Source organism: Misgurnus anguillicaudatus, chromosome 17, assembly GCF_027580225.2.
Source record: "Misgurnus anguillicaudatus chromosome 17, ASM2758022v2, whole genome shotgun sequence".
Classification (NCBI taxonomy): Eukaryota; Metazoa; Chordata; class Actinopteri; order Cypriniformes; family Cobitidae; genus Misgurnus; species Misgurnus anguillicaudatus.
This window is the reverse complement of record NC_073353.2, coordinates 29,367,068-29,384,226: the sequence shown is the minus strand read 5'-3', so window position 1 is coordinate 29,384,226 and position 17,159 is coordinate 29,367,068. Positions and strand designations below refer to the sequence as shown.

Genomic DNA, 17,159 nt, shown 5'->3' with positions numbered 1-17,159 from the left:
TGTCAATGTCAATATTTACAAGCAATATGCAGCCATCAGTCAGCTGACAAACCATTCATGTATCAATCAAAACTGTGCCACACTTTTAACTTTTGTGTTAAAAGTCCTACACCATTCCAGGATGTTTTAAATCCACTTTATACCAGGAAAAAGTTCAAATGTTTTTAGATGGAACGCAGGTGATAATTCTCCACACCTCCCACTGTGGTCACCATGCTTAACCACCACCTCAACACGCGCAAACTGTACTGACCTCAACCAGCAAATTCACTTTCAAGGGAAGGAATAATAAATGTCAAACTGTTTCTTTTTTCTTCTTTCCATCTTTCTCAACCTTTCAAATGTTTCCCTTCAAGCCGCAAGGCTCAAAATTAGGCCTTCAGTTGTATGGTCAATCTATCATTTTGTGCTTTGATAGCAGAAGTGTCAAAGTACGGCACTTTGGCACCAAGTCGATACTTAAAAAAATAAAATAAAATGTAATGGCACTACCAGTACTGTAGAAAGATGTAACTACTGAATAATTTTACCAAAGTGCTGTCTGACAGCTTTACACTTTTTGGTTAAAATGCCTGTCTTGGTGATGCAAACACAGTAGGTGACACACATTTTTGCTTGTTTGTTTGTTGTTGTCTTTTTTACTTTTTTGCTCTCTCTTTCACTCTTTTTTCCTTTCCATATATTTTTACTTTGTCTAGATAATTAACTTATATTTTGTATTTTAGTAGCGCTACTTACTGTGCATTTATGGTTTTAGTTTTTTTAAAATATATGATGTGTATGTGTAATAAAGCTCTGTCTTTGTTTTAGGTTGACTTTTTAACATTCTGTTAAGGATGAAAAATAGACCTTTGGGCTAATTCTGGCATCTTTACAGTCATGTTTATTCATCTGCATTATCCCTCAACAAAATACACCAATCTGGTGAAAAGAATAAAATGAAATATACTCGCTTTTCTTTGATGAAAAAAATGTAATTGCTTTTAATAAACTCTATACAATCAAATATAACCACACAATATTTTCCTAGATTGGATTGAAATGGAATGAAATGAAATAGAATGGACTGTCACAAAATAAGTACAAAACTGTACCTTTCGGTCACGGATGGGGGCCTTTTTTGTACCTTTATGGGTATACAACACATTCAAATGTTGCACCTTATAGGGGCCGTTTCCCAGACAGGGTTTAGATTAAATAAATCAAAACATACACTATAAAAAATACTTTGCTGCCTTAATTTTTTGTTGAATCAACTCGGATTTACAAGTCATTTTAACTTACTATTATTTATCTTGACTAGAGACGAGTTGTTATAACTACAGGTGAGTTGTTATTACTTATAAAATTAAGTTGACTTTTTTCAATTATTTTATATGTTGTAACAACTCATCTGTGTTGAGATGACTTGTAAATCTGAGTTGATTCAACAAAAATTTTTTACATTGTACCTTACAAAAAAAAATAATGGTGTGCACCTTGAGATTAAATAATGGCACCGATATATGCTAAGATATGTAAGTGCAAGACTTTTTCAAATGAGGTCAAACATGCAATTTAGTCTGGAACAAGTGTAAGCCCTCTACGGGAAACCGCCCCTTCCCGTTGGTTCACACCAGCTGCGTTTGAGGCGTCAAAATTGCGTCTACCGCACGTAGTTTGCCACTTGAACAGTTTGAGTTTACTCGCTTCTACGCCCGTGAAATTCTAGTCATCGAGACATTCACACGGAAATTTGGGAGGGGCTTCTGCGACTCCGCTCGCTTACTGTAATCACGTCACTACTAGAGCAAGCTCCTGATTTGTTAACGCGGTGCGTTTTTCCGCCGAAGTTCACATTTTTCAACTCGCGCGTTTGCCGCGGCAACACTCAATTTGCGCCATGAGGCGGAATCGCGTCTTCAGACCTCCAGACGCAAGTCAACGCGTCTTCATATTGACTTAACATTGAAATCACCCGCGCTTGACGCCTCTACCACGGCTGGTGTGAATGCAGCATTAGTGCACAATTTTATACCCTAAGTACCTATTGGGTACCATTAAGGACCTATTGTGAAAAAGGTAAATGTTAGGGGTACAAAACATTTAAAGAGCACCTATTTAATTGCTAAAAAACAAAAGTTATTTTGTGTATTTGGTATAATACAATGTGTTTGCGTGTTTTTAACACATTATTTTCCACATACCGTACTTTTTGTGCCTCCAGATTTCACAATTTTGCTGAAACGCAGGGGTTTGAAAAGCTCTGTGTCCCTGATTGGCCAGCTAATCTGTACGTTGTTATTGGTCTAAATACATCTGACGTCCCCCAGAAATGTGACGCTCCTTACCATGTTTGAAATATTCGGTCACAATGCAATGCTAACAGGAGTTAACTTACAGGCTGTGAGTATGAAGCGGGAGGAATTATGATAATGTCGATCTTGTCTACATCACCAATCCCAGGAAGTAAACTGTTTCATGTGTTTGTTGTAGTCCAAAAAAAAACACATTTACGTAGACAATAGAGAGACAATAACTTGCGTCATTGTTTACTTTGGGGTTTGTATCTTTTGCATATCTAGACATGTACTAATACACACCTACACACCAAATGATAGGTAAAATCGTGAATCAGACAATTGGTGCTCTTTAACTTTACCCTTAAATGTCCTTAAAGGAATAATTCACCCAAAAATACAAATTCTGTCATCATTTACTCACCCTCTTGTTGTTTTAAACCTGTATGAGTTTCTTAATCTGTTAAACGCATAACAAGATATTTTGATAAATGATGGCAACCTCACAGTTGATGATACCCATTGACTTCCATAGTATTTGTTTTTCCTACTAAGGAACTCAGTGGCTACCGTCAAGTATGTGATGACCATCATTTATCTAAATTTTTTGTTCTGTGTATAACAGAACAAAGAAACTCATACAAGTTTAGAGTAAGTAAATAATAACCCAAATTTTCATTTTACTGTACTTGAAGGTACAGAGACGTACCCAAAAAGAGACGTACCCAAAAAGGTACATAAAGAAGATGTGCTATCTAACAAGCTTCAAACAGTACTTGTTTTTAAACTTGAGTTTATTTTAGGTCAGATATGCTTTTATTCAGACTCATATTTTGATGGCATGCAGTAACACGGACATTCAGCACAAAAACTCGGATCATTTCAAAAATCCCCAAAATGTTATTGCAAATCTCACAATAAGACGCAGCGTTACATTTCGCTCCGGCGTGATTTAAGATTAGTTGTATGGGGGAAAGAATAGATCTAGCAAATTGTTCGAGTGCCGGGTTGTTCTTCAATTGATACACTTTCTTTAGAGGCACAGCGGCTCTGAAGCTCGGCTGGTAATCTGGCTTGATTCAATTCAATGGCAGCTGCACATCAGTCAAAAAGCAATTACAGAGAATATGATGATGGCCGCCCTCTGTCCTCCGTTCTTACTAGCAAAAAACAACAGCAATTCCACCGGCCTCGATGAATAGTGACGGCAATTTGATTGTTATGGTAGCTCTAAAAGACATGTCTATATTTTCTGATGAGTGGTTATCGAAATGGATTTCCAAGCAACCTTTTTGTCCAACTGGTTTGTATTATGCACCATAATGTTGACTGACAGTTTTAAAAATCACCTGAAGTACTTTTCCTTGCCAGCCAATGAGAGGAGGTTTTCACATTCAGGTCTCTGAGATAGAAGCCAGTCTGAAACTGAATTGGTTACCATTTAAAACATGCTCCTCTTACCGTAGGACAATCTCTTGCGGGCAGCGTAAACCATAAAAGACACAACTTCAGACTCCAAGAGCCGCCTCCATCCACTGATGTGGACCTGTTTTTATGTTTTAGGTGCCCTTTAGAACCCGGTCCAATTCGAATCATCGGATTGACCACTGATGCCACTTTACTTCTTCCTCTCACCTTAAGAGGACTTTACTCTTTCAGTGAAGTGTTTGATGTTTCAACAGCTCAGTTTCAATAGATTCAGCACAGGCATTTTAAAAATCCTCAAAAAGAGGAAAACTGCACAAGCCTGTCAAGGAATCAAATCTCGCAGCATTTGTTTTTGAAGGCACAAACAAAATTTACATTTGAAAGAAGGGAACGCTACAATGAGGCCACGGCTAAATGTTTCGGCCATTCGGAGATAATTTCAATGCGGCACACAAGGAAGGTAGATAGAAATAACATTGCTGGAAAATGGCCCCAACTCTTTGGTCAGGTAAGCCATTAGCATAACAGTAGGAAATGTTCAGTGGAGCCTGCACCGGCGTGCTATTATGAGTATCATTTCTGACACATGCCGCCACCTCCACGAGCAAAGAACTTTGGCTCATTAAAGACCCTCAGCCTTTGTAATTCTGCCAGATTTTCATACGCAAAACTGTGACGGGGAACAAAAGAGGTGGCCTTCGAAACGGTGGATGAAGGCTGAGGCAACTGTTGTGCCGATCTCATTTGATGAATCTGAAAGAACAGTCATCTCACCGTGGGCTCATACACAGCAGAGTAAGCTCAATTAATTTTTCACTGTTGTTGTTCAAGGCGAAAAAAGGAAGAGCGTCAACATGAGAGACGGATTTGAGTTGCGAGCGGAGATGAAGCCAAAAATATGGCTGGGGAACAAAGAAAGCGTTTGAATTTGCTCATCTGCAATTGGGAGTCTTATTAATGAGCCTGAATTGACGATGATATGGTGTAGCTCTCAAAAACGAATTGCTATGAAGTCTCACATCTAATTTGAATACCTAAACTGGATGTTCAGCCGCTGTAAAACCCGCCCCAAGTCTCATTTCTTTCCAACTGTTCGCTGTTACGCAACGTTTCCATACCTTGACATCATCCAAAAGAGTGCCATATGCCTTCTGATCTCAACTTTCAACAATGTGTGTCTAGCTCAAAAGGCTGCTGTGCAATGGAAATCATTTCTGTCAATTAAAACTAAAATGATGGGGTAAAAAAGTTCTGATCCATTTTACCTTGTTTTAAAACATACATAAAATTGTCAAAGAAAATGTTTTTTATTTATTTATTTATTTATTTTGCAATCAATATACATAATAATATGACATCATTCTGTGTGCCTTTCAAGGGAAATGTTGTTAAAGGGTTTCATTACTTCAAAAACTTTCAATGTGTATTAATCATTTTAAGCTGTGTAGGCCGCTATTATGTTTCATGCATAGTGCATTTTTGGCCGATGATGTGTAATGGTTGTCATGAAATATTACTACAGTTTACTATAGTAAATACTATGGTCTCTGCTATAGTTTTATATGTGAGAATGTTTTACTCCCGCTCCCACCTTTTTTACCTCGCAGATCATCTTTATCAAATTCAGATAAAAAATCAGATCAAATTTTCATTTGTATGTTGTCTGTATTGTTCATCGTTTTTGTTACTCTCCGGTTCATATTGAAAGGGCTACAGAAGACGTTGATTTTTTTAATAGCATGCAGGTTTCAACACCACATACCACTACTTACTGTCTTAGTGCATTTATAACTCTCATCTTCTGTTTCATCATCTACTGAAAGACTTGTTTATCACATTTACCTTGTTGTAAGCCTAATCTTGGTCTTGTTTTAAAGAAGACAATTAAAGGTTTAAGTGTCTGGACTGGAGGTAAAAATATTAAACAGAAAAATAGTTATAGCAGTTTAAATTTATTTAAATAAATAAAAATAATGCAATAACTTATTAAAGGTGCTCTAAGCAAATTCACGCGTTTTAGACCATAAAACATTTTTTTGTTACATACAGCAAACATCTCACTATCTGCTTGCTGCCTGTCCGCTGATCAAACTGTAAAAAACCGCGCAGACAGCCTAGGCTCCACAAACTGCAATATAAACCAAGTGGCCAAACCTAGTACCAGAAACCATAACAAAGTGTTCCAGCCAATAAACGACACGAAGGATTTGGGGGGTGGGGGTTAGGCGCGTTCATGAAGGGGGAGGAGTTAGCTATGCTCCGTTTGTTTGAAAACAGTTTAAACGTCAACAAAAAGTAATGTCACACAGATTCGCTTAGGCTGCGTTCACACGGTATCATAATACGGTTGTCAAACCCGTATTTGAGTCTTTAAGGCGGTTCCGTTCACACACAGTTCGGTTATTTACGGGTTTGACAACCGCATTCTATAACCGACTTCACACCCGTAACTTTACGGGTTTCACAACCGTATTTACAGAGAAACTGTGCCGTGTGAACGGAATCGCACTGGACAACCAGTTGTCTGTCACGTCATTCGTTGCTCTTGTGTTAAGATAACGTTACAGTGCATGAAAATGACTGCAAACTACCCACCAGAATTGCTCCATAAGATTAATGTGATATTATATTACCTTCATAGACGCCACAGAACATATTGCATTACGCATAAAATTGCGTGCAGCCAAGTAAGTGAGATATATAAAGTTTAAACTTTAAAAGTGGACGATTCATATAATGTTAACTGTATAATAAAAGGGATATAAAAATTAGCTGTTTATTTACTCACCTTTTATCTTCAGTAGAGCAATAAAGAAGATATTTTGCAAAAAAAACATCTGTGATTCAAATAATGCAAGCAAAAGATGCGTCAGTTTGAGAGGTCAAAAAGCAGATATATCCAATACAAAAGTAATCTCCATGACTCCTGGTGACATTTTTTGCTGCTTGTGAAGCAAATCGGTCGGTTTTTGCAGGATATTGAACGTTATTTACAACATTATTAGCGTCCATACAGAACTGTTGCAACATATAAAGTGCGCTTTTTACACTCCCGCTCTTTAGGTGGCGCTAAGAGGCTGTTTTTGACTGCGGTTGGTAAACCATACTCTCTGCGCCACCTACAGAGCGGGAGCGTAAGCGCACTTCCTATTTGGCTGCGTTAATGGTTTAAATAAAGTTCGATCTCCTGCAAAAACGGATCGATTTGCTTCATTATGATTTGCTTCATTATGCTTCATAAGTCATTATGATTACTTTTATATTGTATATATCTGCTTTGGTAAAACGTGCAGTTGCTGAAACTGATTTTATGTTCATTCATTTTGGAAATTAAAACTTTAATAAGGAACCACCCTTGTTTATTTTTCTTTGCACAATGGTAAGCGTTACACCAGACAGCTGTTTTTGTTCATTACATAAATAAAGTTTGCCCATTGCATAAATAATACTTTTTTTAATATATTCATCCGTCACTATGGTTACAGGCGCCACGTGTAACTAGAATACGGGTTTGAGGTCGGTTGCTCGTTCATATAGGCAGTGTTCTATTTGTGTCTTTAATTTGCTGTCTGAACAGGACACTTCCAGCCTCACACCTGTAAGTAAATACGGTTGTCACTCCCGAAATTTTGTCGTGTGAACGCACCCTTAGAGCGCCTGTTTATAAATAAAATTATGTAAAAAAAGTATATTTCACAAAAGAAATAATGTAAACATAAAGCCATAAGCCATAAAAAAGTCTCAAGTAGTTGTGATCCAAAAAGTTAAAATCACAAAAAATAAGGTTTTAGTGGTTTTACCAACAATGACCACTAGGTCAACAGTTTGCTGCATACTCTTGTCACAAATTAATAAATTACTGTCACTGCATTATTATTACTGCTAAAACATTTTAAAATATAAAAACTATATTCTTTCCAGTGATATATAGTTTCTAAAGATTTTTTAGGTTTAGTAGGGGTTTAGTGTTATAAATATTAACGTAGTTGCAAAAAATACGTAGACGTAAAATATGTGCGTCGATTCGTCAGACCCAAAATGGCTGTGCTGAAGAGCTGTAGCAACGCAAGTGGCTCCACGCCGGCTTCACACCACATGCGTGAGCTGTGCGTAAACAGCGTGTGTTTTTCAGCGCCCATGTTAATAGAGCATGCGCACCGCAAGCGTGATCAGTGCATGCTCGCATAACAGGAGCCGTTCTATTTTTGCTGCCCTGCTCACGCTCAATTAAAGTGACGGTGCTTTGTTTATGGTTTAAATGCTTGTGAATTTATATGTTGAAATGTGTTTTCTAGTGTCTTAGACCTTTCCAACAATATATAGTTTGTTGTGATAGATTAAAATTTACATTAAAAATATTGAAGTAAACGTAGGTGTCCCATATACGGGATGGGCGACAGTTAAGAATTAATAGAATGGGTTTTGAGTGCAACGTTTTGACATCATGTATTGTGATGTAGACAAAATAGTGGCTTACGTGTGAAAAGATTTTTTTCAAAGTTTATTAAAACTATAACATTTGTACTGTTTATAATTTCACGTTCATTTAGCCAAGTCCAATTTTAATGTATTATGTCATTCACGTGTTTATAGTCGGGGTACCTTTTAAAAGTCAAAACTCTAACCTTGGGTTCACAATTCATGTTTGAGGCGTCAACTTTGCATCTACCGCGCATTTTGAGTTTACTCGCTTTATTCGCGTGTGAAAGCAGCGCGTGGAATTCTAGTCATTGAGACATTCACGTGGAAATTCGCATCATGAGAGGGGCTTCTGCAACTCCGCTCACTTCCTGTAATCATGTCACTAGAGCAAGCTCCTGATTGGTTAACGCGGCATGTTTTCCCCCAAATATCACATTTTTCAAATCATGCGTTTGCCGCGGCAACGCTCAATTTGCACCATTTATGCGAACTAAATGCGCGAATGAGGCGGAATCGCGCCGCGAGACCTCCAGACGCGCGTCAACGCATCTTTACATTGACTTAACATTAAAATTACTCGCGCTTGATGCCTCTACCGCAGCTGGTCTAAATACAGCATAACACCAGACTAAATATTATTGTAAAGAAGACCTATAATGAAATTGATTAAATGCCTTCTAACACACACACACACATACACTTGCAAGCATTACGTAATCCTGTTTCAGAGCGATAAGATCTTAGATGGCCGGTGAACTGTTTAATTCTCACCTTGACATATACAACATGGTATTTTGGTCTAAATGTCAGCTGCCTCAGTTTTGATCAGAAAACTGTGATTAACATTAATATCACCTGACACCTAAAACATAAATGTCTTCAGAATGTCATTCGGCAGTAAGATTCACCCATAAACCGCCAGTGAATGTCAATGCTAGAACTGTTTGTTCTCTTCCAATTTTCATCCATATTGATCTGCCTGTCCACCAAAAATGCACATCAACTGGGAATCACGGAGACTGAGCTGATGTGAGGAGGGCCAGCTGAGTTTGGAGGGGGTGGTGATGTTTTAGAAGGTGCCGTGCATTTACAAATTCAACAAGCACTTCATCCAGGAAACGCATCCACTGCCAAAAGACCTTTACCATGGCAACTCCGAGCCGTTCGGACTGCGTGTAGCAAAGCTAGCAGAGAAATCAATGAAGAAGGACAACAGGGCCTTCATTAAGCTGCGTCTGACCTTCACTTTCCAGTGAGGTCATTTTTATTTTCGCAGCAACAGCGGGAGCATGTCAACAAATTATCAAAAAGGAAACACAGTCAGATTTTTAACACCCATTGCTTGAGTTGCCGCCAATTCTGTATAATCTACCTTGTAAACAATGAATTATTCATGGGCATGATTTTAAACATACTGTTTTCAAAAGACACTTTCCCTTATAAGCTGTTGCTCAATTCAAGATAAAGGCACAGTTCGATTCACTGTTTATACCAGGTATTTAAACTCGACTGAATAATATCGCAGGTACTATATAAGGTACAAATTCAAAAGGAGATGATATCCAAGCTATATCTAAAAACAAAACAATAATGCATAATCTCCAGCCTTCACTCAAGGTCACTTCAGTAGTTGAAGTTCTTAATACTGATGAGCATCATTTAGGCTTTTATATCCCTCCCTATGTCATGATTATCAGTCAGAGAAGATAATGGGCAATGAAGCAGACAGAATCTCACCCACTCCATGGGGTGAACTTGAAGTCAAGGTTCCCTAAACAACATATTCTGCACAAGGCTGGTGACAGACTAGGAGATCTTAAGCACCGGATTTGCGCTTTATTTGTACTTTTAAAGTACACAATAGATCCTTAAGGTACTGTACCCAAAAAGGTATAATATTGTATTGTTTTTAGGATACATATAAAGGTACAAAACGGAACCATAGGGTACCACCTAATCGACAGAAAAGGTACAGTTTTTAAACTAAAAAAGTAAACGAGAAGATGACAAGCGTGATTGATGAACTGCAACCAGAGAGATGATTTCTGAATGACTCCGCAAAAATTGACATCGGCGGACAGCCCGTTGTCATCGAAACGACTTTAGTATGTTTGCGCCAGACAGACGCAAGCGCGTTTCTGTATTATTTCTTTGAAAACAAAACCAAAGGTTTAAAAAAATAAGAACAAAAGTCAAGCAAGCATTCTATGCATTTTGTTGTCAAGGTAAGTGCACGCACACAAACACACACGTTTGTTTTGGTGGGACATTCCATAAAATACGTAATTAACAGCGGTTCACTTCCGCGATTTGGTACGATTGCGCTCACATCAGCAGGGACCCGATCTGGAGTTCACATGAACCGGACCCCAGACCACCCTTTTTAAGCGGACTCGAGTACATTTCGCGGGTGCGCACCCGAGTTCGGAAGACAGCGTTCACATCATCCAAATGTACCGAACTCTGATGTCAATCGAACCTGGGTGCGCACCAAAAGTGCTAATGTGAAAACGCCCTTAATCTGGAAAGGCAAGTTATTAAATTAGTATTTACACGATACACGAAAGCATAATGAACATACCTGTAAGGCTGAGTAGGCTAAATGAACAGAACAAGCTAACGCGCATCAAGTTCACAGGCTCGTCATCCCACATCACTAAATCCATTGAATTACATAAATACAGGAGCAGCATATAGCGGACTACCGCAGCTGTAGATGGTAAGGTTTTCCCTTGGTTCATATGTCAAAATTAATTCATACTGACTTACAAGTCGCACCTGACAAGAAGCTGCAGGACAAGCCAAACTATTAAAAAAAAGTGTGACTTATAGTCCGGAAAATACAGTACAAATATATCATATCAAATCAAAGAACAGACCCTCGTTTTCAAACAAACAAAACAGGGGAAAAAAACGTTCATCCTATTTTCTTTTGTTTGTCAAATTTTTAGCAAAATAATAATAATAATAATTGCATTTTTGTAAAGGAATTTTGTTAGAGATCAAATTTAGAATTATTATTAAAACGTACAGTTTAAAATGAATTAAATTAATTTTTGATTCAGTTTTTTATAAATTAAGTATAATCCATCTATTGGATAACAGTGGAATTACAAATTACAGTAAAAACTCATCATGGAAGCGTCTTTGGCAGGGAAATGTTTTGATGAGATAACTTGTCAATGGGGGGGAATGAGTTAAGCTAACAACTACTGTAGTGTAGGCGCTTCTACACCAGTTATTCACCAACTGTACCATTTCCCTCTCGTTTTAGACATAAGTTATGGTGAGAGTTATGGGGTTGGAAAAGTAATTTTTACAGAAATGTTGTTTCACAGTTTGGCAAAATCAGGTTGAGCTCAAAAGCGCTTAAACAATACATAAAAAGATGTATTCTTTGCAGTTGATTTGTGAATGCATGGTGAAAGGTTTGCTGCAGCCTATGAACCCAAAACACTTGATTTCCGAAATATGTAATTACATGATCCCCTTAAACTTACTGGAATCTTAGAATGGTCACTGATTAAAGAAATCTTTCAGAAATGCAGAAATACCAGGAACACTTGTAAAAGTGCATTTAGGGAGACATGGGGGCTTTTACGTGAAGCATTTGCAATGATTAAAAACTATTTTATATTTGCTTAAACACTCTAAAGCATTATTTCCAGGGGGAGTTTCAAGCTGTGTGAGGGAGCTTTGATTAAGATGCTTAAAATCTTTTGATTTTGCAGCTTTGCCGTGCATCATCAATAAAATCAGCAGGTCCACCCAGCATGAAATCCCCACCAGTAGATCTGATTTATTTCATTTAGCCTAAATCTGCAAACCACATGTCAGCTGTAACTTAAAACTTAACGTAAAAATGTCAAACTGCAAAACGGTGGCTAAAAAATGATGTTCGCGGTGAAGTTAATATGTATGTAATCATTTCTATGTATGTGGGTTGTAAGTATGACTGAATGGGCTAATCTCGTGAAGTGTTTCTGCGTATGCTGAGATAATGTGAATTGCTTCAGCTTTACAATATCGCATAATGTGGGTGGTCACGAATTGCTGCATTTAACTGCTGTTTGTGCTCTTTTCCTCTCAGGTGTAGCGTACATCCCCAGGGCCGGTGCAGAAGGTTAAAACTTCAACTCCTATTCGATTCCATTGCCGTCTATTTGCATCTTTACATATTTATGTCATTATTCGGATTCGCATGCCTAATAGAGAAAAAGTCCCTCACCTAATTTGCATAAGCCCAATTACCAATAGACCCTGCCGTTCTCCAGAGGGTTTAGAGCTGTCCGCTGTTATGCCGGTGACTATTAACAAACTGCTTTATCTGTTGGCATGTATTTAAACTACTGTAAGACTTTCCTCACCTTTTTAGCACAATACAAAAACTAGAGAGAGCTCAGTCACTATTAAATATATGCATGATTAGCGAAACAATAAAAAGCACATCGCTTGTGAATTATGAAAGCCCTTGATTTCCAAGCAAGGGTACGATCATTGCCGCTGGTCTTGAAGCTCAATAAGATAAGGATATGATGAATGAACTAAAGAATCATTAAACAAGGCTGGATGTGGGAAGTTTTTTCTCTCTTGAGCCTATGGCAATACTTCTTGGCTCTTATTTGCAATAAACTAAAATGCTTTTTAGGGTCTCACTGCAATGCTTTAAGCTAAAGAAATCAACGTGAAACAGTTTGTCCTGCAAAGAAAAAAATCTTTGATTATATAATCCAACATTTTGTCCAAGAAATAAGAAACCAGAATTATTGGTAGAAGATTAGAAGATTTAAAAACAAAGATGAGATTTTTAAAGCCTGGGGGTCAGAAATGAAACTGGGTTAGTGGGAGGTTTAACAAAGAAAAAAAACACAACTATTCATATTGACAATAAGCCAATATGTGTTTTGAACAAAATCAATATTAACTTTACTGTTATGAGGCGGGTCCAGTTAGACTCTAATAAACAGCACACGGGATGAAAATGCAGCCTGTGGACGCTCCATTTGAATCCATCAAGCGAGTCGATCACAGCTTTTAAAAGCTATATAAATCGCGAGAACAGAGTAAGGATATAACACATCTGATACAGCAAATGATCCAGTAAATTAGCTCTATATGCCTCTCCGGGTACAGTAGGAGAGCTTCAAACCTTCTGCTGTTGCAGACCTCTGGAGAGCACTGAAGTTTGACCCCACATCAACTACAGGAAATAAAGCGCTATGGGAGCCTCCATTAAGATAAGTCGGCCATATGCGCAAGCATGATATGTCGAAACGGTGCACGCAAAACGCGGGCAGGGTTAAGGGTCATAAAGCCTCCGTCATGCTGAATGGCAATTGGCTGAATTGATTTCACACAATCCCAAACCCCGGGGCTCAGTATTGATCCTGCTGGCTTTTGATTTTCACAAACCATGAAGACTCGCACGACAGCCAATTTCAAATTATCTTCGACAGCCCGAGGAAAGACAAAACTAACTTGAGTCCGAAAATCTCAGGACAGCTAATTTTTGAGTTTTCAATGATTTTAATGCATCCACAATCCTGAGGCAAACAAATAATGAGGATGGGAAAACACTCTGCCAGTCATCTTAGAAAAATAATAAAGCAAATTTAAGCAAAATATTAGAAGGTATCAATTGAAAAATGGCTATTTGCAGCATCCAGTAATGATATCTAATTACAGTGTATCTAAATGGGCAGCCTCATTACTTGACATGTGACTGAAATCCCTGCAGTCGGTAAACAAGGTTGTTAGTAGGACTAGGCATTGTAATAATGAATAGTATTAGGACATCATAATTGTTACATGTATAGGTACAAAGTAAAAACCTATACAGAGATATAAAAATAGATAGTTTGATAAAGGACATTTGTATAAAGCTTTGTATAAAGACATACAACATAAATGGGGATTTTGAAATATTATTTCATCATCTTATGATGCGTTTACACCAACTGCAGTAGAGGCATGAAGCGCGAGTGATTTCAATGTTAAGTCAATGTGAAGGCGCGGATGAGGCGTTTGGCGCGGAAGACGCTTTTCCGCTCTATTCGCGCATCTAGTTAGTGCGAATTGAGCGCATGGTGCAGTACGCGTGCTACGCGCGAATGGTGCTTTTTGCGCATTTTGTATTTGACGCGAATTGGCGGCAGATGCCCGAGTTGAAATTTTTTAACTTTGGCGGGATTTTGCGTCGCGTTAACCAATCAGGAGCCTGCATGCTGCTGTGGCGGCAGCTCCGCCCGGAGTCACTCATTCAACATGAAGGAATGCTTGATATTGTCTGTGAGCAGTCACCCGGAGCTATACGACACAAGTTCTTATTTCTATAGAGAAGGACCTCGCTTGGAAGAGTGTCAGTGAGGACATTGGGCAACCTGGTAAGCTGTAATACACATTTCACTTTTGAGTCACGTGATGTTTATCGACCCGCGCCGTTTATTTTCCCCCTATAGTAAGGTTACCAAATACAAACTGGTAACTCTCTTGATAAATGCATAATCAAGATCAGTCATCTTGCAAACAGAAAACCGCAGAGCACTTGCCCCTTCCACAAGAAGCGGATTGCGACCCTGGCGCACGTCAAGGCTTGCTTTTTCCGAGCATCTACTCCGCTCTACACGCGCGAATGCATTCAAACTGTTCAAGCGGCACACTAGGCACGGTACACGCGATTTTGAGCCTGAAACCCGGTTCGTGTAAACGCAGCATTAGACTTGCAAATAAATCTTTTTTATTATCAAGCAATCATGCACATCTCTACTTCCTGTTTAGCCCAGTGGTAGAGCATTGCATTAGCAGTGCAAAATGAATGATGACACGGAAGCTTCGGCGGCTGCGTCACAGGTTAGCGTAATGTCATCGTAATGCTATCTTTAGATGCAAGACCGGGAAAACGGTCGTCTTTGAACCTCTCTCACTGTATGACATAGGACCACCGATGAAGAGCCACAATCACAGAAATCACGGCGATTGTTTCATGATAGTAATCTTTCGTCTGGGACAGCCAATAATCGTGCAGTGTATCCCGGGCTTTACACAAATTTCCATCCTAACCCCAACATGCTATATTAAGATTTGGATTAGGAAAAGTGCAAACAATCTCATTCTATATTCCTTGTTGGCTAGACATAGTATTAAAGGATATATACTAAAAATCTCAATTTAAAGTCTCACTTTATATAATTTTCTTTATAAAATTCCTTTGAGTCCTTGTCTTGTGTCTTTAGATACATCAGTATTCAATGTGTGTATGGTGGTGACAGCCCGGGCAGTACAGTGATGGTGTACTCATTAGGGCCAAGAAAGGTTTTGCAAATCTCCTGGGAAACCCTTAGACGTGTGGATACAGCTATACATAGAAAAAGAAATATGTGCTTTTCAACTAGTGTCAGTAGCCAAGTTGTCTTTCATTCAACTTACATTTGCTTCACCAATGTTTTTCATTTTGTTCCCATTGTCCCAGTTTTGTTCCTTTTCTACCCTCTTGACTCTTTAAAAACTCAGCTCATTCTGTCTGAGCAATTGCTTTCGAAGTTCTATGTATTATTTATAAATGTGACATTTGGGATCATTTCTGTTTCCATTACATATAAATTTCCATTACATAAAAGATTACAGATGATGATGATTCCAATTGGTGGTCTCTGGTCTGACAAAAACATCTTTTATACTTATAACGTTAAATTAGTTAAAATGCATGTTTTGCATGTCTGAAAATAGAAAATAGGATGACTTTACTGGAGTAGGTTGTCATGGGAACATCATTAAAAAGCCTGCTGTATTTTAAGTAAAGCCCTCCTTGACACCCCATCATAGCCTTATTATCTAAACCAGACAATATGCATCCAAACCTCACTGAGCATTTTATATAACCTTAAACTGCTGATCCTTACCAACATATTTATGCTAATAAGATCCTGCGAATAAGACCCCTAACCCCAATGCTCTTCATTAAATGTCTAGCGGTGCACACACACAACATGAATTCGGTGCTGCTGCTGCATACTCTAGTAATTGTTTTTTTATTTATTTTTGGGTTAATTTAAAGGTTAGTACATTCCTACTAAGGTTTATAACTATTTTGAGTGGATGCCCTCAGAGATGCCGGCTAACTACTATATAATTGTTTGAAGACCAAATTTAATAAAACCATTTTTAAGCTAATCTCAGACTATTTGGCTTGTTCATTTTGGCAAACTGATTTGATATCACTTTAAGCCCAATAAAAGAAGCAATATAAGAAATAAAAGCTTTCAGCTTCTAAAGTGCATTTGAAAAAATGGTTTTTAAAGTACCTGTGACCAAGCATATCAACTTTAACAAGTCCTGTCACTTTAGCTATCCCAGGCACAAATAATGCCGTTCACTTTTTTCACCCTGAAAGGCTCAGAGAGCCTTCATATTTTCTCCCTGACAAGTAAAACTAGAATTATACCCCTGCAACTTCCCTAGTGTGAAACAGACATTCGATGGATATAAGGGTCTGTTTGAGTGGGTTTGGGTTAAGGGCAAGCTCAATAATGGCCACACTTACTGAAGTAAAAGCAATGTCAGAAAGGTCAGAACAGCAACTAAAATGGATGCCTAAAGAAAAGTGTTTAAGAGAACAATGGATGTTGCTTTGTCAGGTGAGATATGTGACAGAGCTTATAAAACTGTTCAACTTTCTTTCCTAAAGTCTTTCTTATTTTTCATACATTTGACCAAAATATGATAAAAAAAACAATAAAACAATAATTTCAGAAATGTGCAATATATGCACACCTGGGACCGCACATCAATTCAGTTTTACACATGCCAAGTTGCAGTAGCTCTGCAATTGTTAGCATTAGGTGCAATACTTACAAGCCCACAATATAGACACTTTGTAATCATATTCGAAAATAATTTACCTGACAAAAAAGCTCAAGCAATAAAAAGTACACATTCGCACCTGAGTCAATGATGTGATGTTTATTATTTTGTGTCCGTATGGGTTAATAAAATGTAAAAGGGTTAAAGTTATAAAATAAATTTGCAGATTAC

At 38.1% G+C, this 17,159-nt stretch overlaps 1 protein-coding gene across 5 annotated transcripts in view; it reads right to left on the bottom strand.

Annotated features, from left to right (window-relative positions):
* The window catches only part of lrp1bb (low density lipoprotein receptor-related protein 1Bb), a 392,748-nt gene that overhangs the window by 303,019 nt on the left and 72,570 nt on the right, over positions 1 to 17,159 (bottom strand). The gene's annotated exons all lie outside the window — the stretch shown is intronic.